Source organism: Ursus americanus, chromosome 4 (assembly GCF_024610735.1).
Source record: "Ursus americanus isolate L20-20 chromosome 4, mUrsAme1.1.p, whole genome shotgun sequence".
NCBI lineage: Eukaryota > Metazoa > Chordata > Mammalia > Carnivora > Ursidae > Ursus > Ursus americanus.
This window is the reverse complement of record NC_142130.1, coordinates 54,945,854-54,969,781: the sequence shown is the minus strand read 5'-3', so window position 1 is coordinate 54,969,781 and position 23,928 is coordinate 54,945,854. Positions and strand designations below refer to the sequence as shown.

Here is a 23,928-nt window from a genome sequence, read left to right as displayed (position 1 = left end):
GTAAGTCTCAGTGGACATCTGTTTCAGCCTACTTGCTTAGGAATGGCCATCTCAAGCTTACTGAGAGAGAAACAAATTGGTCTCTTTCTCCTCAATCCTGAAATACTGTAGGACTTCCAGCTCAGACATTCGTAAGTTTCCAGCCCAGCTCTTCAGCTCCCTACGCTGGGCATCTTAATCATCTAGCAAACATCTTGACTGAAAGACTAATGGAGTGCTTAAGGCAGGCCCCCTCTCCCTTAGATTTCACTCTGCCTTTTTGAAGTTTTGGTCTTTCTCATCTGCACGGCTGTTACAGATCTAAAATTGAGCCAATGTCACATGGCGTGAACTAGTTATATATAACCAAGAAGCCCCTAAGGTTTCCAGTTTGTGTCTCCAGCCTCCTGACACTGCTAACACACAACAACATTTTGATGGCTTTTCTTCTTCCCTGTAAGTATCTTAATGCCTAAATCAAGTACAATCTGCAGGTCATGCCCTGAGTCAGTTAAGTGCCTCAAAGGGAAAAATTCCCAGGGTCCAGCAAATGTTCACGAGAGAAAAAAATCAGCTCACCTCAGGAGTTCTCCCATCATTTTAGAGTCTTTGTCTTCTCTCCCTATGGAAAGGTAAGGGGAGATGAGTTGGGGAGTGAGTGAACTCACTAGCCAAGTATTTCTTCAACTCTATTACATAAACCAAATCCAAGTCCTTACAATTTCAAATGGCAAGAATTAATCATTTTCCATTTAAGCTGTGACCTGTAGAAACCAAAGTTTAATAAAAACAGGGTAAGAGTGAAATAAACAAAGAACTTATAGAGATAAGAAGAAATCAGATTAATCTTTTCCTCATCATTCTACAACATTATCTGGCTCTTGCCTATACTCAACTAAAATTTCACTCTCAAGTATTCCCCCTCTACTCACTAAATCTAACAACCATTTTTCAAGTTTTGCTTTTTTATTATTAACCTTCTACAGAATCTGATATAATATCCCAGAAACATCAGAATACAAGGACATTCAGGAGATAGTTAAGAGGCACTACTGATCTTATTAGTCTTACCCATTTTTAATGAAAAAACCAGTATGAATTACAGTCATATAGTTAATCAAGATTGCATACCCCCCAAAATACCCAATTCTTACAACTCATATTAAATCTAAATAAACCATAAGCATATTCTAGCCTATAAAGAGACTGTCTAAATGTTACAGAAAAGAGAGCATGTATTACTGAGTTCTGTTTTAAAGCATTCAGCTACAATGACCAAAATGTTTCCAGCTTGCTAATGCATTCTGGATCATGTTCATTACTTTATGCTTGTTTTTTTCCAAAGATATTTATTATCATAACATGTAACAAACTGAACTCACTCTGAAAAATTAAGACAATATTACCTTTGGTTCTTTGGTATCAAAAATTAGCTTGTTCACAATTCAGTAACGTGGCGGGATACAAAATCAATGCTCAGAAATCAGTTGCATTTCTATACATGAATAACGAGACCGAAGAAAGAGAAATTAGGGAATCCATCCCATTTACAATAGCACCAAAAACCATACGTTACCTTGGAATTAACTTAACCAGAGACGTAAAGGACCTATATTCTAGAAACTATAAATCACTCTTGAAAGACATTGAGGAAGACATAAAAAGATGGAAAGATATTCCATGCTCATGGATCGGAAGAATTAACATAGTTAAAATGTCCATGCTACCCAGAGCAATCTACACTTTCAATGCTATCCCGATCAAAATACCGAGGACATTTTTCAAAGAACTGGAACAAACAGTCCTTAAATTTGTATGGAAACAGAAAAGGCCCCGAATCTCCAAGGAACTGTTGAAAAGGAAAAACAAAGCTGGGGGCATCACAATGCCGGATTTCGAGCTGTACTACGAAGCTGTGATCACAAAGACAGCATGGTACTGGCACAAAAACAGACACATAGACCAATGGAACAGAATAGAGAGCCCAGAAATGGACCCTCGGCTCTTTGGGCAACTAATATTTGATAAAGCAGGAAAAAACATCCGGTGGGAAAAAGACAGTCTCTTCAATAATGGTGCTGGGAAAATTGGACAGCTACATGCAAGAGAATGAAACTTCACCACTATCTCACACCATACACAAAAATAAACTCCAAATGGATGAAAGACCTCAATGTGAGACAGGAATCCATCAAAATTCTAGAGGAGAACATAGGCAACAACCTCTACGACATCGGCCAAAGCAACCTTTTTCATGACACATCCCCAAAGGCAAGAGAAACAAAAGATAAAATGAATTTATGGGACTTCATCAAGATTAAAAGTTTCTGCACAGCCAAGGAAACAGTCAGAAAAACTAAGAGGCAGCCCACGGAATGGGAGAATATATTTGCAAATGACACTACAGATAAAGGACTGGTATCCAAGATCTACAAAGAACTTCTCAAACTCAATACACGAGAAACAAACAAATCAAAAAATGGGCAGAAGATATGAACAGACACTTTTCCAATGAAGACATACAAATGGCTAACAGACACATGAAAAAATGTTCAAAATCATTAGCCATCAAGGAAATTCAAATCAAAACCACACTGAGATACCACCTTACGCCGGTTAGAATGGCAAAAATAGACAAGGCAAAAAACAACAATTGTTGGAGAGGATGTGGAGAAAGGGGATCCCTCCTACATTGTTGGTGGGAATGCAAGTTGGTACAGCCACTCTGGAAAACAGTGTGGAGGTCCCTTAAAAAGTTAAAAATTGAGCTACCCTATGATCCAGCCATTGCACTACTGGGTATTTACCCCAAAGATACAGACATAGTGAAGAGAAGGGCCATATGCACCCCAATGTTCATAGCAGCAATGTCCACAATAGATAAATCGTGGAAGGAGCCGAGATGCCCTTCAACAGATGACTGGATTAAGAAGTTGTGGTCCATATATACAATGGAATATTACTCAGCTATCAGAAAGAACAAGTTCTCAACATTTGCTACAACATGGACGGCACTGGAGGAGATAATGCTAAGTGAAATAAGTCAAGCAGAGAAAGACAACTATCATATGATTTCTCTCATCTATGGAACATAAGAACTAGGATGATCGGTAGGGGAAGAAAGGGATAAAGAAAGGGGGGGGTAATCAGAAGGGGGAATGAAACATGAGAGACTATGGACTATGAGAAACAAACTGAGGACTTCAGAGGGGAGGGAGGTGGGGGAATGGGACAGACCGGTGATGGGTAGTAAGGAGGGCACGTATTGCATGGTGCACTGGGTGTTATACACAACTAATGAATCATCGAGCCTTACATCGGAAACCGGGGATGTACTGTATGGTGACTAACATAATATAATAAAAAATCATTAAAATTAAAAAAAAAAATTAGCTTGTTCAGCACTTAGAGTTGTTGGCAATACTGAGATGACATTAAAAAAGAGAAACTACATGCCAGTTCCATGCATTTTGAAAGCTTTCAGCACTGGGTTACACAATGGAAAAATCTCAAGGACATTCCCTATGTCTGTGTGCTTGTAACAATTACAAGAAATGAATTGTGCTCAAAGTTAAAACAGAGTTAAATACTGGGTGTGTGGACTAGGTTCCCTAAGAGGGACTGGTACTTTCATGAAATGACTTGAAGATAAGGACAGGGAATTTGCTGTTTTATGAAGATCATCCTGATCACATAAATGAACCAAAGTGGTGGGTTCATTTTATGGCAATTCACAAATTGAGATTAAAAGTTATTTTTTTTCTATTTGTGGGTAGTATTGATGTTCCTTAAATAAAAATGTTAGCCTTTTTTTTTATCAGCTTAAAGTCCACTTAGGATACCCCACAAATTCCTTGGCCATGGCCTACAAAACCCACCATAGTCAGGCTCCTGCCTATCTTTATAATCTCACCTCTCCACAAACATCCTGCTTTTCAAGAACTTTAAGTCACTTGACGTTTAAGATGCATAATGCTATTCCTCATTACTGTGCTGTAGCACAAGCTGTTTCTTCTACCTGCAATTTCTTTCCCCACCCTTCTTTCTTACACAGTGAACCCAATTCAAATGTCATCCTCTATATGAATCTTTTTCTGACCTCCCTCAACAAAGTCAGATACTTTCTTTTCCTTGCTCTTGTAGCATACTATTCATACATTACAATCTCCACCTCATTACTCTCTCTAGCTTTTGCATCTTCTAAGGTAGGGAAAATATAAGCACAATGACCTTCCTAGTCAGCACTTTATATGAAACTATAAACTAACTATAGTTAACTATAGTTAATAAGTGTAGAAGGAACAAAGAGGAGAGTGAAAAAGAAAAAAAGGAAAGAAAGACTTTAAACTTAAATATAACCCCAAAAAGTTTCCAGAACCTAAATTTGCAATTAGCAATCCCACAATACTGTTTTGAATGAGCAAAGAGCTTCTAAATATTCAAAATTTAGTGAAATAATAAGAAAAGGAGTTCGCACATAATGTATAGTCTTATAAGGTTATAACATCTGATGCAAAGATAGAGCAACTTACATTTTGGTCTATTTTTTACTTTGCCTTCCTCCAGTGAAGTTCATTTTATGTTAATTTCCTGTTCAGATTTTGTTTTCTGTTTGGTTACTTTATTTCTCACCTGGTTTCTTAGAGACTTTTTCTCTATTCAGTGATGGCAACTGGTACGAACTTTTAGTGTTGTGGTGTGAAATAATTCTGTAAAGTGTTATCTTTATTATTATTACATTATATAGATTTAAAATTGGAGTTGCTGATGTATAAAAATGATATGAGTTAGTGCCATACCAAATACCAGTTCTATTTTCTGAGACAAAATTGGGGACTCATTAAAACCTGGACTCAGCTCAGACAACCCCAGGGCTCAGAATAACAGTATTCTTCCTTCCTGATAGTTACATAGTGCTTATAAGTCACGAAGTACTTAACATGTAAGATCCATTTGATTATTTATCTTTCAGGTGGAGAAACTAGGGCTCCTAAAGGGTAAACAATGGACACATAATTACTTAGCTGGTATGTTCCAAAGTTAGGGCTTAAAAATGGTCTTCTAACTTCAAGCACTGTCTCCTTTTTTACTATACTAGAATTATTTTCTTGTACATACTTATTCCTCAGCCCCTTCTGAACATGCCCCCACAGGCCACCTCTAGTGCTGGCTAATCATATGTTTCTTTAACCTCTACTACTACATCTTTTTTTTTTAATATTTTATTTTTATTTATTCGACAGAGATAGAGACAGCCAGCGAGAGAGGGAACACAAGCAGGGGGAGTGGGAGAGGAAGAAGCAGGCTCATAGCCGAGGAGCCTGATGTGGGGCTGTATCCCATAATTCCAGGATCACGTCCTGAGCCGAAGGCAGACGCTTAACCGCTGTGCCACCCAGGCACCCCTCCACTACTACATCTAAGGTCATTTTCATGCCTATGAAGGACCAACTATCCAGAAGTACAGGTTGAAATCTAGATGTATCTATGAGACCCAAGTACCTGACAAACGAGTTCCTAATTAAAACATGCTTCATCATTTACTGGGTTTAGGTGGATTAGCATGAATTAAAAAGTTCAGTGTGGTTGTCATTTATGTTGTTTACCAAATACTTTTAGTTCTCCTTCCTGGAATTTCATAGGGCTATACTCCTGCTCTTGAAGTTAGGTGTGGCTATTAAATATGTTTAGCCAATGGAATGTGAGCAAAAGTGTTGTGTGTCAATACTAAGAAGAAGCTTTAAGAATCTGTATATGGGGGCGTCTGGTGGCTCAGTCGGTTAAATGTCTGCCTTTGGCTCAGGTCATGATCCCTGGGTTCTGGGACAGAGCCCCACATTGGGCTCCCTACTCAGAGGGGAGCCTGCTTCTCTCTCTCCCTCTGCCTGATGCTCCCCTGCTTGTGTTTGTTCTCTCTGTGTCAGATAAAAAAAATCTTAAAAAAAAAACAATCAGTGTATGTTCTGCTCTCTTCTTTTTTGCTCCCCCCCTTTTTTTTCTTTTTAATTTGACAATCTGGCAGTGTGGACATGTAGTCTCCACTATCCTGTTTCCTGATGGAAGACAATGAACAGATTCTCCTCCACCACCACTACCCTGACACCAACCTACAGTGGACATGTAATGTGAGCAAATGTTCTAAACTTCTAAAATTTTACAGTTCTTTGTTATAAAGCATAACTCAGCCTATCTTAACTGGTAGACTTACTTTATTCCAATCCAGTACGAATACTCAATGGAATAGGTCAACAGAGTCTTTTTGAATCCATGAAATTTTAGTACGGACTGCTCTTAATTAAGGATTTTCCTTAAGACTATTATTTAAACATTCAAAGGCTCATTGGCAGCTTACTTCTAATAAGCTTTTCAACAAATATTTCAGTCTATGACACAGAAAAATAAACCAGTAGAAGAAACTTTCATGGAGAGTCATCTGTGTAAGGAGATCTAAGAGGAGGGATAGGAATGGCTGCAGTTATGAGAACCTTCTTATTTTCCTCTCCTCCCCCAGTCTCAAATGCCTCCACAGGTCACAGTTTTAAGACCAATTCTTCCTGTTGAGACAAGCTAGACAATCCTTCCTTTAGAGACTTCGGAGAAGTATTAATCTTTGGCAAACTCTCTAAGAATAAATAGAGTTTAAGACATACTCTATTATTGCACCTTGATTCTCATCCAGCCTCAGAGGTTGGGTGCTTCATTTTATAGATTTCAGAGTCCCTTTGGGCTTTCTTAGTCTTGACTGGCAGCCCCAAACAAAAAGATCCCTGTAGTGAATGATCTGAGAATTCATTAATGGACTAAGCAATTTCCATCTCTGTACATGATGACCACTCAGATCTAGCCACTCCGGCCAAATCTTGTCCACACATGTGCTGGCAAGGTTTCCTATCAAAACCACAAAGGCTGTTTGAGCAGAACTAAGAGTAGATCTGGCCAAAATCTGTGTTTTAACTTAATATTTATATTATAATTTTCATCTGGAATTTACCCTATAGAGTCGGGACTGAATTTCCAAAGAAAAAATTTGAGTAAACAAGGACTGGACACATAGAGGTACATTTATGTCTCTCAATTCAACATAAATGATAATTCATCCAAACCCTACCACAGTGGTTGTGCTCATCACCACAATTAATTGGGTTATCACACCTAATAGAAAATGTAATTAATTACACTCAAGTTCAGAATGGTCTCTGTCCTCTGATTTCTGGTTAGATTCTCCCCCACCCTGGGTCAGAAATGTGAAGCGAGGATTTTGTACAAGAAATTGTTTTAAATGTAATTTAGTTAGGAGGGAGCAAAAATCTTTAACTCTTATTATCAAAGTAAGTTCAAATAAAATAAACCTGACAAAATTTTCCCATCTCTTGGATTAAAGTGAATATAAAACTGAAGATGATTTCAGTAGGATCTGCCTATATTTTTAACTAATTGAATGAACATCAATATTTCTAACAAGCAATGGCTTAGACATGTTGGAATACTATAATACACTTCTAATCATAGACCTGTTGTTTTGGTAAAGACAATCAATCAATCAATCAATAATAAAGGATCACAACTTTCTTCAGAAGGTATGTTTTAGTAATATATTTTAAAATCTCCATTTTTAGATTTGAACTTTTATTTTGTTTTTTTTTTTTTAAAGACTTTATTTATTTGACAGAGAGAGCGAGCAAGCACAAGCAGGGGGAGTGGCAGCCAGAGGAAGAGGGAGAAGCAGGTTCCCTGCTGAGCAGGGGGTCTGATGCAGGGCTCCATCCCAGGACCCTGGGATCATGACCTAAGCCGAAGGCAGATGCTTAACCATCTGAGCCCCCAGATGACCCGAGATTTGAACTTTTAAAAAATGTTATCATCTTTTAATCAGCCTGCAAAATTTAATTATTCTATTTTAAACATTTTTAAATGACAATAGGTTTTTAAATGAATGATATGAAAAATTACATTAAACTATGATTACATACAACTAAATAAACCAAAATGATGTCCATATCAAGATTGTGATACAAATGCTAGAAGCTTCAGGGATAGAGCATACGTGAGGAAAACTCAGAATAAAGACATAATGGTAAGTAAACTCACAGGAATAACTTCAACTATCTTTCAGGCACATTATCCCTTTCTAAATCACTTGAGATACATGATTTTCATACTCCGGGAGAGAAAAAAAGACCAAACCACATTCATCATCCCTGCCAGGAAATAGCTCTGGCGATTCTCTTTGCTTGTGGCTACATCAGTTGTACAACAGCTGGGTGTGTGGGTGGCGCACATCAGGTCTGCTAGTTTCCAAAGAGCAACCTGGGCCTCCTAAAGTGCTACAATGCCTCCTGGCTCTGTGGGGGGTCCGTGGCTCCTGTCTATGCATTGGAATGGGGGTAGGGTGGGATGCATGTGAAATAGGGGAAGCACCTGAGAACACATGCCTGGCATCTGTGGAGACCACCACTGTGTAAACCACTTATGTGACAAAACTAATTCCAAAGGGAAGAGGAGCAGCCATTTCCTTCCTTCAATTCCAACAGCTGCAACCCTCCACACAGCTGCTACTCTGGGTTTGGGATAGAGGAAAAACAAAAGAGAAGTGGGACACTCACTCTGCAGTGGTTTGGCTGCTAAGAAGTGGGCAGAGTGTAAGGAAGCCACCAAGAGGAGAGCAGACGTATTCTTCCATATGCCCTGTACTGTTCAGCATAGGCTGTTACGCTGTTTTGCTACCCCACCCAATACCACAAAGGTTGATTCTCGTTCACACAAAAATCATCTGCAGTCTAGGATACTCTGCAGGGCAACTGTCCCTCCTGCAATCCAGGCTCAGGGTCTCTACTCTCTGGCCACATGATCTAAAACACATGGCCCCCTTGGTCAGCATGGCAGTGAGACAGAGAGCAGGAGAGTCCCCTACCAGTTCACTGAGACTACAAGGGATACATGCCACTCCCACTCCCACTTCATTGGCCACCTCTAGTCACTTTTAGGCGATGCCCAACTTTAAAGGGCATTGGATTGCACGTATCTCTGTGTATCTGGAAGTCGATTATGATGACCATATGCCCTTATCCTCTGAAATCCTAAAATCAAGTTCTAGTTATACATAGCCTCAGCTTTCCAGAGGGTGTACCTGCCCATTCTGTAACGCCCTGTTTTCTCAGGTCTTGACTCTGGACTCTAGTCTCCATTCCAAAGGAAAGACAGAGAGGAGGGAAATCCATAGTCTAGTCTGTGGGTTTTGAAAGTGGAGAGTTACCTCCCTAAAAGTCTGTAAAGGAGAAATTAACCAAAAATGCGTCACAGTCTAATAGTTTTAAGCAGCTCTGCCCCCTTCTCCACACTGAGAGCTAGTAATACTGGGAAGGAGATACTGACTTGTATCTCACTGCGTTTTGCCTTTCTGCTCTTGTTTTGTGACTGACTTAATTTTTTTAAATTTATTGAGGTATAATTGACATACAATATTATATTAGGTATACAACACAGTGATTTGACATTTTGATACATTGTATATAATGTATACATTGTGAAATGGTCACCACAGTAAGTCTAGTTACCATTTGTCAATATACAAAATTAATATATTATTAACTATATTCCTCATGCTATACATTATATCCCCATGACCCATTTATAACTGGAAGCTTATACAAACTGGGTGCAGTTTGCTAAATGTAACCCCAATATTTCTGGCAACCACCATCTGCTCTCTGTACCTATGAGCCTAAGTTTTTTTTTTATCCCACATATAAGTGGAATCACATGGTATTTGAATTTCTCTGACTTCTTTCACTTAATATCCTCCAGTTCCATCCATTAGGTTGGAAATAGCAAGATTTCATTAATTTTTATGGCTTAGTATATTCTATTGTGTGTATGTGTGTGTGTGTGTATGTATGTATATGTACATATATACATCTTCTTTATCCATTCATCTATTGATGGATGTTTATGTTGTTTCCATATCTGAGCTATTGTAAATAATGCTGTAATGAACATAGGGGTCCATGTATCTTTTCAGTGTCTTCCTTCCTTCAGACAGATACTCAGTAATAGAATTGCTAGACCATATGGTAGCTCTACTTGTAATTTTTTGAGGAAACTCCATACTGTTTTCCACAGTGGCTGTATCAATTTACATTCCCACCAAGAATGCCTAAAAGGTTCCCTTTTCTCCGCACTTTTTCCAACACTTATTATTTCTTGTTTTTTTAATTTTAGCCATTCTGACTGGTATGAGGTGATATCTCATTATAGTTTTGATTTACATTTCCCTGATGACTAATGATGTTCAGCATCTCTTCATATGTCTATTTGCCATCTGTATGTCTTCTCTGGAAAATGTCTATTCAAATCCTATGCCCATTTTTAATCAGATCAATTTTAATCTTGGTTTTGAGTTGTATGAGTTCTTTATATATTTTAGATATTTACCCCTTATCAGATACATGATTTGCAAATACCTTCTCCCATTCAGCAGGTTGTCTTTTTGTTTTGTTGATGGATTCTTTCACTGTGCAGAAACTTTTTAGTTTGATATAGTTGTAACTGCTTATTTTTGTGTTTGTTTCCCTTGCCTTTAGGATCAGATTAAAAAAAATTATCTAAGATTGATGCAAAGAAGCTTATTTGCCTACATTTTCTTCCAGGAGTTCTATGGTCTCAGGTCTTACATTCAAGTCGTTACCCATTTTGAGTTTACTTCTGTGTATGGTATATGAAAGTTGTCCAGTTTCAATCTTTTGCATGTTACTGTCCAGTTTCCCAACACCATTTATTGAAGAGACTGTTCTTTCCTCATTATATATTCATGCTTCCTTTGTCAAAAATTGACCATATAGGTGTGGTTTATTTCTGGGCTCATTATACTATTCCATTAATTTACATGTCTGTTTTTTATTGTCAATACCGTACTATTTTGATTACTATAGTTTCGTAGTATAGTTTGAAACCTGGTCGTGTGATACCTCCAGCTTTGTTCTTTCTCAAGATTGTTTTGGCTATTCAGGTTCTTGTGTAGTTCCATACAAATTTTAGAATTATTTGTTCTAGATCTGTGAAAATGTCATTGGAATTTTGATAGGCATTGCATTGAATCTATAGATTGCCTTGGTAGTATGAACATCTTAACAATACTAATGTGTTCAATTCATAAGCACAGAACATCTTTCCATTTATTTGTGTCATCTTCAATTTCTTTCATCAGTATCTTATAGTTTTCAAAGGGTAGGTTTTCAACCTGCTTAGTTAAATTTATCTCTGGGTATTTTACTTCTTTTTGATGCAGTTGTAAATGTAATGGTTTTTCTTAATTTTTCTAATGACTTGTTATTAGTGTATAGAAATGCAACAGACTTTTGTTCATTGTTTGTATCCTGCAACTTTAATGAATTCACTTATTAGTTCTAACAGTTTTTGGTGGAAGCTTTAGGGTTTTCTATATAGCATCATATCATCTGCAAATAGTGACAGTTTCACTCACTCCATTCCAATTTGGATGACTTCTATTTCTCTTTTTTGCCTAATTGTTCTGGCAAGGACTTCCAACACTATGTTGAATAAAAGTTGGGATAGTGGAAATCCTTGTCTTATTCGTGATCTTACCAGAAAAGCTTTGAGGTTTTCACCACTGAGCCACACCATATTTGCTGTGACTTGTTATATATGGCTTTTATTATGTTGAGGTATGTTTCCTTGATACCCAACTTTGTTGAGACTTTTTATCATAAACTGTGAAATTCTTTTCCTGCATCTATTGATATAGCTCTTATTTTTCATTTTGTTAATGTGGTGTATCATGTTGATTGATATGTGGATTTTGAACCATCCTTGCATCCCTATAATAAATCCCACTGATCATGGTGTACAATCTTTTTAATGTGTTGTTGAATTTGTTGTTGAATAATATTTTGTTCAGAATTTTTTCATTTATGTTCATATGAGATATTGGCCTGCAATTTCCTTTTTTATGTTTGTGGTATCCTTGTGTGGTTTTGATATCAGAGTTATGCTAGCCTCATAAAATAAGTGTGGAGGCTCTCTTTCCTCTTCAATTTTTTGAAAGAGTTTGAGAAAGAGAGTTATTATATCTTCTTTGAATGTTTGGTAGAATTCACCACTGAAGCCATCTGATCCTGGACCTTGTTTGTTGGAAATATTTGATTTCTATGAATATGTCCATTTCTTCAACATTGTCCAATTAGTTGGAATATAATTACTCATAGTAGTCATAATTTTTCATAATTCTGTTGTATTGGTTGTAACATCTTTTTCATTTCTGATTCTATTTGAGCCCTCTTTTTTCTTGGTTTGTCTAGCTAAAGGTTTATCAATTTTAGCTTTTTAAAGAACTAACTCTAAGTTTCATTTTTATTGTCTTATTTCCATTGTCTATTCTCTATTTCTATGTTCCCTTTTCTATTGTCTTTTTAGTCTCTATTATGTTTATTTCTACTCTGATCTTTATTATTTCCTCCTTCTACCAACTTTGGGCTTCATTTGTTCTTTCCCTAGTTCCCTTAGGTGTAAAATTAAATTGTTTGAGATTTCTCTTGCTTTTTGAGGTAGACCTATATTGCTGTGAACTTTCCTCTTAGAACCACTTTTGCTGCATCCCCTAGATTTTGGTATATTATATTTTTGTTTTCATTTGTCTCCAGGTATTTTTCATTTCTCCTTTGATTTCTTCTATGACCCATTAGTTTTTCAGTAATATGTTTAAACTCTATGTATTTGTAGTTTTAATTTTCTTCTTGTAGTTGATTTCAAGTTTTATACCATTGTGGTTGGAAAAGATGTTTGATATGATTTCGATCTACTTGAATTTATTGAGACTTGTTAGATCACTAGAATGTTTCATGTGCACTTGAGATGAATTTGTATTCAGTTGCTTTTGAATGGAATGTTCTGTATATATCTATTAAGTCCATCTGGTCTTATGTGTTATTTAATGTCAGTGTTATTTATTGATTTTCTGTCCAATACATTCATTAAGTGGGGTGTTAAAATCCCCTACTATTATTGGATTGCTGTCAATTTTTCCTTTTCAATCTGTTGATAGTCTTATTTTTTCTTATCCATTCAGTCACTCTGTCTTTTATTGGAGAATTTAGTCCATTTATACTTAAAATAATTATTGATAGGTATGTACTTATTGCTACTTTGTTTTCTGGCTGTTTTTGTAGTTCCTCTGACTCTATCTTTTTATCTTTTTATTTTCCCTTGTGTTTTGATGACTTTCTTTAGTGTTGTGTTTAGATTCCTTTATCTTTTTTTTCTGTGTATTTACTATAATTTTTGTTTTCTGGTTATTGTGAGGTTCACATATATCATCCAATGTATGCAACAGTCTATTCTAACTTGATAGCAACTTAAATTTGAATGTTTTCCAAAACTCTACACATTTACTCCACCCCACTATGTTTATATGTTACATTTTACATATTTTTATGCATCTCTTAAATAATTATTACAGTTTTAATTTTACTACTTTTCCTTTTAATCTTTTTATCAGCATTGTAAGTGATTAATACACTATCTTTACTGAACATTTACCTTTTACTGTGAGATTTTTAGTGTCATATGTTTTCTTATTATTAATTAATACCATTTCTTTTCAGCTTAAAGATTTCCCTATACTATTTCTTATCAGACCTGTTTAGTAGTGATGAACTCCTTTAACTTTTGCTTGTTTGGAAAACTCTATTTCTCCTTCAAATATGAACAATAAACTTACAGGGTAGATTATTCTTGGTTGGAAGTTTTTTCCCTTCAGCACTTTGAATATGTCATATCACTCCCTTTTGGCTTGCAAAGTTTCTGCTGAGAAATCTGATAGCCTTGTGGGGTGTTTCCCTTCTATGTAACATTTTTTTTTCTTGCTACTTTTAAGACTCTATTACTTTTGACATTTTAATGTATGTGTCATCTTGTGTTTCTATTTGTCTTAATTTTATTTGTCACTCTCTGGGCTTCCTGGGCCAGATTTCTATTTCCTTCCCTACTTTAAGGAATTTTTCAGCCATTATTCCTTCAAATAAGTTTTCTAACCCTTTCTCTCTCTCTTTCGTTTTCTGAGACTCCTATCATATGAATGTTACTCTGCTTAATATTGTCCAAGACATCCCTTAAACCACCTTTTTTTTTTTTAATTCTTTTTTTCTTTTATGTTCTATCTGGGTGAGTCCCATTGCTTTGTCTCCCAGTATACTGATCCATAATTCAACTTCATCTACCCTGCTGCTGAATGTTTTTCATGAATTTTTAGTTGTTTTTTAATTCTTCATCTCTGTTGACTGCTGTTCTGTGTTCATCCATTCTTGTCCCTAGTTCAGTGAGAATCTTTACGACCATTATTTTGAATTCTTTACCAGGTAGGTTAGTTATTTCCATATCATAATGTGTTTTTCTGAGGTTTTATCTTGCTCTTTTATTTGGAACATCTTTCTCTATTTTCTCATTTTGCTTGACTCTCTGGGTTTATTTCTATGTATTAAGTGAAACGGTTACTTCTCTCAGTCTTCAAGCAGTGGCCTTGTGTAGGTATTGTATTTAACCTTGCCCTAACTCTTAGACTTTTGTGATTATCTAAACCATCTGACTTACTCTTGATACACACCTGTTTTTGAGGGTATGCCAACACCTGTCAGTCATCCAAGAAGAGGAATCTCAGCACCTAGTTTCAGGCTGACTGGAAACTAGGCTGTCAGGCAGCAGCTTTTAGAGTGGAAATACATACATTTTTGTGGGGTCACAATTGTAATCCCTGTTGACTTCCAGACCAGAGGATCTGGAGGTGTCCCCTGGGTAATAGTTACAAAAATCAGGGCTCCAGATGAGTGTATAAGCTCCTTTCTGGGAAGTCTTGTCAAGCTGTAGTGAGGCCAAAAGAGTGAACATGGATGGTGTCTCCCTGTTTACATTCCCTCAGAGTGTCTCCTTAGCCTCCAGATGTGTGGGAAACCTGGAGCCTCTCCCTCAGACTGACGCTCCAGGCTAAATAAGCAGGCCTTTTCCACAAGAAGACTGGTGTTGTGTTTCAGTCCACTGTCTGTCCAGAGCCCTGGAGATGGCAATGTGCCAAGAGCTATCTTTCCAATTGTTACAGTCCTGTGTAACTCTGGAACACCAGCCCTCTTGGCCACTAGGGCCAGGCCATCAAGGGATGTCCCCTGTGCAGATTGTGTGCAACTGCTGGCTTTAGGCAGCTAGAGAGTATAGTGGGTGAGGCATGCTCTCCAGCTTCAGAAAAACAGGAAAATGTCTTAACTATGTGTTCCTGTGGGCTTTACCAATGCAGCAAGAGAGTGCATTGTTTGTTTGCACATGCTGACTTCAGGCTGGGAATGGGGGAATGCTGTGCCTACTCATGCTCACCAGCCCCCAGCCATGGAGCAGGTGAGTGTCACAACCACCTATGTTCACAGACTTTAGCTAGGGAACAGAAGAACCCTGTGACCACTCACATTCACCCACCCCAGCCAAGGAACAGGGACTGCTGCAAGTGCCTATGCCCTCTGGTCTCAGCAAGTTGCATGATGCTCATCCCTTCCCTGTCCAGCAAGGTAGTGAGAGGCTGCCACATCTGAAGTCACCCACTTGTGCTACAGACTATGTGGAGAGTGCAACAGTAGTGTCTGTGCACCTTTGTTTTGACAGAATGTCTCAACTGTCTCCCATCACTCCAGCCAATGCTCCAAAATCAGCAAAAGAGTCTCCCTTACGCATAATCTAGATGTTTTTCAAACTCTTGTTTTCACTGAGTTTGGGGTAAGCGAGACCACATGTAAGCCCTCTAAGAGGAGAATCTTAGTTTTTCTATAGTACTCTGCCCTCCCCCCCAAACAGCAGCCCTGCTCACTGGCTTTCTGAGCCAGATATTCTGGGAGCTCATCTTTCCAGTGCAGATCCAAGGGACCAGGGTGCCCAATGTGAGGCACCAACCCTCACTCCTCTAAGAGAAATGCCTGTCTGGTGAGATCCCTCCCTATTGTGTTGACACTCGGGGGGGGAGGGGGAAGGTGGTGCGAGACCGTGTGTAAAGAGTAATTCATCTAGTTTTCACATTTAAAAAATGATCCCTATGTAGATCCATACAGATTTGGTGTGGCTATAGGAACAGTAAGTTTATGATCTTCCTATGTCACCAACGGACATACACTACCCCCCACCCGGCTCTCACCCTATCATGACTGACTTTTCTTATTTGCTTTCTGGGTAGAGATTCAAATGAAGGAAGGAAAGAAGAAGGGGGGGATAACTTAAAAATAACCAGTGCAATTATAAAGTTTTTTCAAAGATATCAATTCTTATGACCTTCAAAACAACACTTAGAAGAATGACTATTATACACACATACATATGTGTGTGTGGGGGGAGGGTCTCCACTACCTCCCATCACTCCAGCCAATATTCTGAAATCAGCATTGACATAGATATAGATTATATAGATAGATATAGATCTCTCTCCATATTACCAGTGAAGAAACTAAAACTCTGAAGGATACATAAAACAAATTTAGGGCAGAAATAAGTCTTACTCAGGGACAATTTCCACTGCTTCAGGGGAAATAGAAACCCAAACACAAGACCTTCAGAAACCAAAAGACAAGACCATGTTTTAACCCATGCCTAGTCTCTTCTGAATGTCAGATATCACTTGCTTTTTATCTTAATGGTTATTTCCAGTTTTGACATCTCTATTAGCTTTACCTAAGCAATTACTTAAGTCCTTGATCTTTTCACTTTTTTCCAACTTATCAAAACTAAACCTGGGAACTCAAAGTGTGCTTGTCCTTATTTTGGATCATAGACATAGCATTTTGAAGAGTTCTCCCAAAGGTTCTCCTCTAGCCCACAATGCCAATTCATGCCATATGTGTGCCCAATTTGTGCTGCCTCACCTCCCCACAAATGGGGTTCCAGTTAAAACCAGCTCACTCCAGTACTTGTTTTGAACCATGAGCCACATCTTAGAGATTATAGGTAGGCATGAGAAAAAGGAGTGGAAATGTTCTCCGAGGTCTGTGAATTCCTAGGCATAATGCTGAATGCTACCTTTAGCCCAGAAATTAAAAGCCAGACTTCCAAATAGAGAGGCAAAGTCTCCTATTTGTCAAACCAATTAGAAGAAAAATGTAAATGCCAGCACCCCGCTGCCAGCAGGACTGCTGGAAGGTATGGGGACTTATAGACTGAGGCAGTAGCGTAGCTATCTGATGAGATAGGGCCAAGCCCGGCTAAGAAGTATGCAAGAGGAAGAGAAGGAACAGGAATGCATCTCCAACAGCATGTTTGAGAACAAGCAATTATTTTCCCCAGAGCCATCTGTGAGACTTTCAACTTGTGCCTGAGAAAGAAAAGGACAAAACAGAGAAATGTGAATTACTGGAAAAAGCAGGTATCTCTTTGGGAGTTGCAAGGGCAGAAAAAAGACTGTCTACCAGTCTGTTAGTCTTGGCAGATGCAGATTTATGATTCTGGCCACAGTCAGGGTTTCTATGGCCCTGCTTCTGGAAAACGTGGCAAGGGTTTAACCTGAAATGTGGACTGTGGATGGTTCTGGTGTGATCTAAGTCAGAGGGAACTGTGAGTTCCCAACCTACGTCCCTGAGCAAATGGGGTCAATCACATGACATCATGACTAGTTTGGCCCTTACTTACAGACAGCCTTTAGTTAATAGAAGACTCCAGGGGAACATACCTCAGATTGGACTGGAATCTCCCAGGAGGCAGGTCCATCCAAGTTTTTTATCTCTCTTGATTGTAGCCTGAGTGATGTTCTGAAGTGTCTGTGATAGATGAGAATGTCCTCATTGACAAAGAGGCATTTTGCCAAGCACTCTTCCCATGCAGTACAGGGCCTATTTTCTGCCTGGAGCCCCAGTGCTTCCTCTCAGCTACTTAGTATTCTACAAAAAATATCATCTCTTTTCTTTACAATCATAGGAACTGCTTTATTTAGGAATGTCTTTGGTTGCAAGTAGCAGAAAGTCTACCTTATAGCAGCTCAAACAGAGATGTACTTTTCTCACATAACAAAATTTTGGATCTAGAGGATAGTCAGAAACAGTTCAGGAGCTCAGTGACCTCAAGACAAGTATCACTGGAATTCTCTTACCATTTCCCTCATGCTTGTCTCTTTCATGGCCACAAAACGGCTGCTAGTGGATGAGTGAGTAGATTTTTAAAATCGTGGTACACACATACAGACACACACACACACACAACTAGAATATTATTCACCCTTAACAAGGAAGAAAATTCTGCCATTTGCAACAATATAGATGAACTTGGAGGACATTATGTTAAGTGAAGTAAGCGAGACACAGAAAGAACCCTACTCCATGACCTCATCTATATGTGGAATCCACATATTAGCAGAGAGTATAATGGTGGTTCCTAGGGGCTTTGGGGAGAGGGTGGAGAATGGAAAGATGTTAGAGGGACAAAGTTGCAGTTATGGAGGATGAACAAGTCTACAGATCTAATACCCAACATGATGACTACAGTTAATAATATTGCATTGTATACTAGAAATTTGCTATAAGAATAGATTTCAGGTGTTCTAACAACAAAAAGCTATGGTAACTACATGAGGAGATAAATATATTAATTAGTTCGACTGTAGTCATCACTATACATATATGTATATCAAAACATCATGCTGTATACCTTAAATGTATACAATTTTATTTTTCAAAAAAAAAATGGCTGCCAAATTGTTGGGCATTACGTTCATGTTCAGAGCAGGAGAAAGGGAGAAGGGCAGTATCCCCTGTGATAATCCCCATTATCAGGACAGCAACACCATCAGAATCCCCATCAATCCTCTGACTGTGTCTTCCTCATCAGATCTCCATCACACAGCCACACCTAGCATAAAAGGACCCTAGAGACCTGGAATTTAGCTGGACACCCTGTCAGTTTGAACAAAATCAGAGTTCTGTCAACTATGAAAAGGGAATGGTTACTGGGGAGGCAGCTAACAGTGTCTGCCACACCCTGTACATAGCACTGATTAAATTGCATTGAAATGTTCTCTTTCAGTCTCTGTCTCCCCTCCCACTAGAATTAATGGCACTTGGCAGACAGAGGCACCCAGTCATCCTTGTATTCCTAGCACATGGCACACTGCCTGGCACAAAATAGACTTAATAAACATAACTCAAGCTAAAAAAACACTGGCTGAACCAAATTCCAAATAGAGAGTCAAAAAAATTGCATTCAGATCCATTTTTGCATACACTTTTCTCTCTAAAGATAACAGGAGATACTAATGTAAGAGAAACAGCAGTAATTCAAAAGCTGGCACTCAAAGGAATGAAAATATGATGACACTTGGGATGCACAACAGCTTCTAACACAAATATGGTATGTGAGTAATAATATTAGCCACCACTATGAAAAATTTGATGCTCTATGTATGCTACCTTTAATCCTATTGTCTTTACGAGCTAAATATTACTTGCCTCACCTCAGAGATTCTGGGAAAGCGGCACAAGGTCAAAGAGCAGTAAATGATGGATAAAGAGTATAAACCCAAGTGGATCTATCTTTCTCCACTGTCTCCATGCCTCCTGCATGATGGTGCTCAGCACCCTCATTTCACTCAAGGGAAACTCCAGTGCCAGAAGATCAGATAAGAAGTCCAACCAGATATCAGGTCCAACCAGATATCAGGGGGACACCCTTCCATCTTTACTCTCTGTCTCCCTCAACATTTGACAAAGCACAGAGAGCAATGTGCTATGTTACTGAAGATCCAGTGATGTTGATGAGGATGAAGAAAGGCTAAATGACAGCTGGCTTTCTTTCCAGGATCCATGATAAACTCATAGAGAAGGAAAGGAAGCCAGAAGAGGGCAGGGTCCTCTGAAGCCCATTCCCACATAGACTGTCCCAAATTTAGACCTACATGTCAGAATAGAAACTTCCTCTATTGACTCTTCTTTCAATGAGTATTCTGATGACATTAGGCTGAACAGAATAGTTGAGGCATGCATATGTGGCTTTGGACCACTGGATGAAACATGTTATGAATTTCTATAAATTCACATGAGAAATTGCAAACAAAGAAATGGCTGCATTTGGCTTATGGCTTCAGGGTGCCCTCAGTGGTCTACAAGTGACTGTAGTCCTCTGACCATCACCTCTTTAATTGATTAATCAAGCTCTGTGCCAAGAGCTGGGAGCCAGGTATGCCTCAGTGGAGAAATGTGACATTTTAATTCTGACTTACCTAAAATCCAGTATCACACAGACTATAGTCTGTGGATGTGTCCAAAGAGTATCATTTGCATTGCTTATGGCAAATATAATACAGATGAGGTTCTTCATCAAGAAATCAGAACCTAATTCAATAAAATCTACTCATGCAATTCAAAAACAGTCTTCTCTGAGGATTTCAGAATGCCCAGGGGCTGCGAGACAAGCCCTTCCAAGTAGTGTTCATGATACTCTGGTTTCTCTTCGGATCATATAAATCTTTTGCCTTTTACCAAGTAGTGTTCATAGCACATGCTATGAACTCTCCTGAAACATTCACTTCTGAGAATATGTACAAAATAAGGGTGGAGTTGGATGCAGTGAAAAACCTCAGATAAGTCACAGCAAACCAAAACTGGCTTTTAAGGATCTCAAGCTCAGCAGCAAGATACACATGGAGGTCTTATAATCCTTTGGATGGAAGAGGGGAATTCTCCTTTATACTGAAAACACTATTCTGAGCTATTCAGGCACAGAGACTGTACATTTTGGCAGGGAACACTGCTGATCTGGGATTTAAAGCCAGAATTATAAGCTCAAAATGAGAGAAAAGATGAACGAGGGCTGTCAGAAATAGAATTGTTTTATTCTTCATATTTTCACCAAAATAACAATTATACATTTCAACAGTGGGGTTTTTTTGGTACCAAATGGATTTCTCAGGAACTTATCATTTTGGTTTGCTGAGAATAAGTATAACAATTGTTCAAATAAGAGTACGAGTTTACAATTGGATAAACACGGGGAAAGAATCAAAGAAAAGCCTATTGCACTGAGCTGGGAGTCTCTTATGTGCTAAGTGTCACTTGTAGTCCCAGGGCCCTCAGCCAAAGTCCATGTGGCCAGGAACTCCTGGGGCTGTGCCTGGGACCTCCAGGGTTATGGCATCTTGTCTCAGTTCCCCAGTTTTGTTGTGGTCTGCAAATCTCTCTCAACCAACTCTAAACCAGAGGTAAATCCTGAAGTGAACCATCTGATTAATGAAGTAGTTACCTTAGAATTCACTCATCATGGCCAAGGGTTCAGGGGAATTGAGGGGACAGGGAACATAAATCCAAGGCACCGCTGGCTGGCTGCATATGTGGGGCTCCAGAAGAGAGTGTCAAGTGAGGAATGTTAGAAGAAAACAACACACGGAAGAGGGAAGCTCATAGACATCAAGAGTAAAAGGGATTTCAGAGGATCTGGGCTGAGTCACAAGGCAATCAACTGTGGGTTTAACTCTACGGACAATAAACTTCGAAAAATAGAATATTAAAATCCCAGGGCTCTGGTAAGGTCAGCCCTAAATTAATTCTATTACTGACTAGTCACGAGACTCTGGGACTTTGGACAAGTCATTTCACATTGCTGAGACACAAGCTATTTTTTTTAATGGAGGGATAAAAGAGAAGGTTATAATAATTTACATTTTTGGTACATTTATACTGTGCCAGGTGCTAAGGGATTCACTTGCATGATCTCACTGGGTGTTGAGTGCTATTTTCCCCATTTCATAGATCACATAGCTAGTGTTTGAGTCATGGTTCAATACCAAATATGTCTGCTTCAAAGCTGTCCCACTACTGGTTCTCAGAGGGAGTTCATGCTATTTATAACTCTAAAATTCTACTATTTAACCTCATGGTCTATGAGTTCACAATGTATGAGATCACAATGCATGACTCTTGGGGGCACTGATTACCATCTGCATACCCCATCCAGAATTTGGCATAACTGATATACTCCATACAGCCCCAATGAAAAAAGTTAAGATGAATCCTCATGTCAATTCTTCACGATATACTTGATTAATATGTTTAATTCCAACTACTGTTGGTACCTTAGTTGCAGGGATTAGCTTAAAAGAAGATAACTGAGATGTCAGGGCCTAATGATTATTGTAAGAGCTATCCTTTTGCTAAACAAATAAATAAAAATAAAAAATTTAAAGGCCTTTCTTTCCTACTGCATGTTGCTCAGAAGCTGCTGGCTGGCTAAGTAATTCTTTGTATCTTTCAAATCCATAGTTTCCCCTAAGCTAGTGTGTTACCTCTGTTCAAAAACAAAAGACTTAAGACTAACCTAAATACACACATCACCTTAAAAGTTTGTGTCATTTATGATACAGGAGAGGTGTTTTTCCACCTCATACACCACATCTATGTTTCAAGCACCACCTATGACTTTGACTTAGATTAAACACCTGAAGAATAGGACAAAATTAGAGTTCTATGGAAGTTCTTATCAGAAAGAATTTACTTTATCAGAGGAGCTCAAAACACCTTGACATGAAGATCTACTCCCACTATGGCTGGTACTTATCTCCATTATAAAGATGACAAAGAAGACATACAAATGGTGATCAGACACGTGAAAAAATGCTTAACATCACTTGGCATCAGGGAAATATAAATCAAAACCACAACGAGATACCACCTCACACCAGTCAGAATGGCTAAAATGAACAAGTCAGGAAACAACAAATGTTGGCGGGGATGCAGAGAAAGGGGAACCCTCCTCACTGTTAGTGGGAATGCAAGCTGGTCCAGCCATTCTGGAAAGCAGTATGGAGGTCCCTCAAGAAGTTAAAAATAGAGCTACAATATGACCCAGCACTTGCACTACTGGGTATGTACCCCAAAGATATAAATGTAGTGATCCAAAGGAGCACCTGCACCCCAACGTTTATAGCAGCAATGTCCATAATAGCCAAACTATGGAAAGAGCCCAGATGTCCATCAACAGATGAATGGATAAAGAAGATGTGGTGTGTGTGTGTGTGTGTGTATACACACACACACACACACACACACACACACATATATATATATACACATACACATGGAATATTACTCAGCCATCAGAAAGAATGAATACTTACCACTTACATCGACACGGATGGAACTGGAGGGTACTATGCTGAGCGAGATAAGTCAGGCAGAGAAAGACAACTATCATATGGTTGCACTCATATGAAGAATATAAGAAACAGCACAGAGAATCATAGGGGAAGGGAGGGAAAACAGAATCAGAAGAAAATCAGAGAGGGAGACAAACTATGAGCAAAACTGAAAGTTTCTTAACTATGGGAAAGAAACTGATGATTGCTGGAGGAGAGGTGGGTGGGGAGATGGGGTAACTGGGTGATGGGCATTAAGGAGGGCACATGATGCGATGAGCACTGGGTGTTATATGCAACTGATGAATTACTGAACTCTACATCTGAAACTAATGATGTACTATATGTTGGCTAATTGTATTTAAATTAAAAAATCAGAAAGAAAAAAAAGATTACCAAGTTATCATTATTTGTTTATATGAATACATAAGTATCCCCCTTGAACATAAATCTCCTTGATGACAAAAGCCTAAGAAAGACTTGGCAAAGCCAAATCTTAGCAGAGCACAGATGCATGGTCCAATCACAACTCCACAAGGACTCAGTTGTGAGTCAGGGAAGGAGTAAGTCACAAATCTTAGCAAGATATGTAATGATGTAGAGCCTGAGAATCTTGAGATCAAGGTTTGCCACCAATTAGCTGTGTAACTTTGGTTTCTGTAAGAATTAAAAAAAAAAAAAAAGAGGCAAGAGATACGGAGATATTACATAATCAAATAAAAGTGGGAAATTCTACATTAATACAGTTAATTATTTTCTTCCATTTTTAGGATTCCTCAGGGACCATAATATGTTAACATGCATTG

The 23,928-nt window shown here is 38.4% G+C and overlaps 1 long non-coding RNA gene across 1 annotated transcript in view; it reads right to left on the bottom strand.

Moving 5' to 3' along the window:
- The window catches only part of LOC148110253 (uncharacterized), a 289,301-nt gene extending 271,354 nt beyond the window's left edge, over positions 1-17,947 (bottom strand). The window contains exons 1-2 of the long non-coding RNA XR_015724102.1: positions 17,678-17,947; positions 559-601 (exon numbers count right to left, since the gene is read on the bottom strand). This is a non-coding gene — a long non-coding RNA (uncharacterized LOC148110253). The remainder of the gene's footprint in view (positions 1-558; positions 602-17,677) is intronic.
- Positions 17,948-23,928: the final 5,981 nt, after the last annotated feature.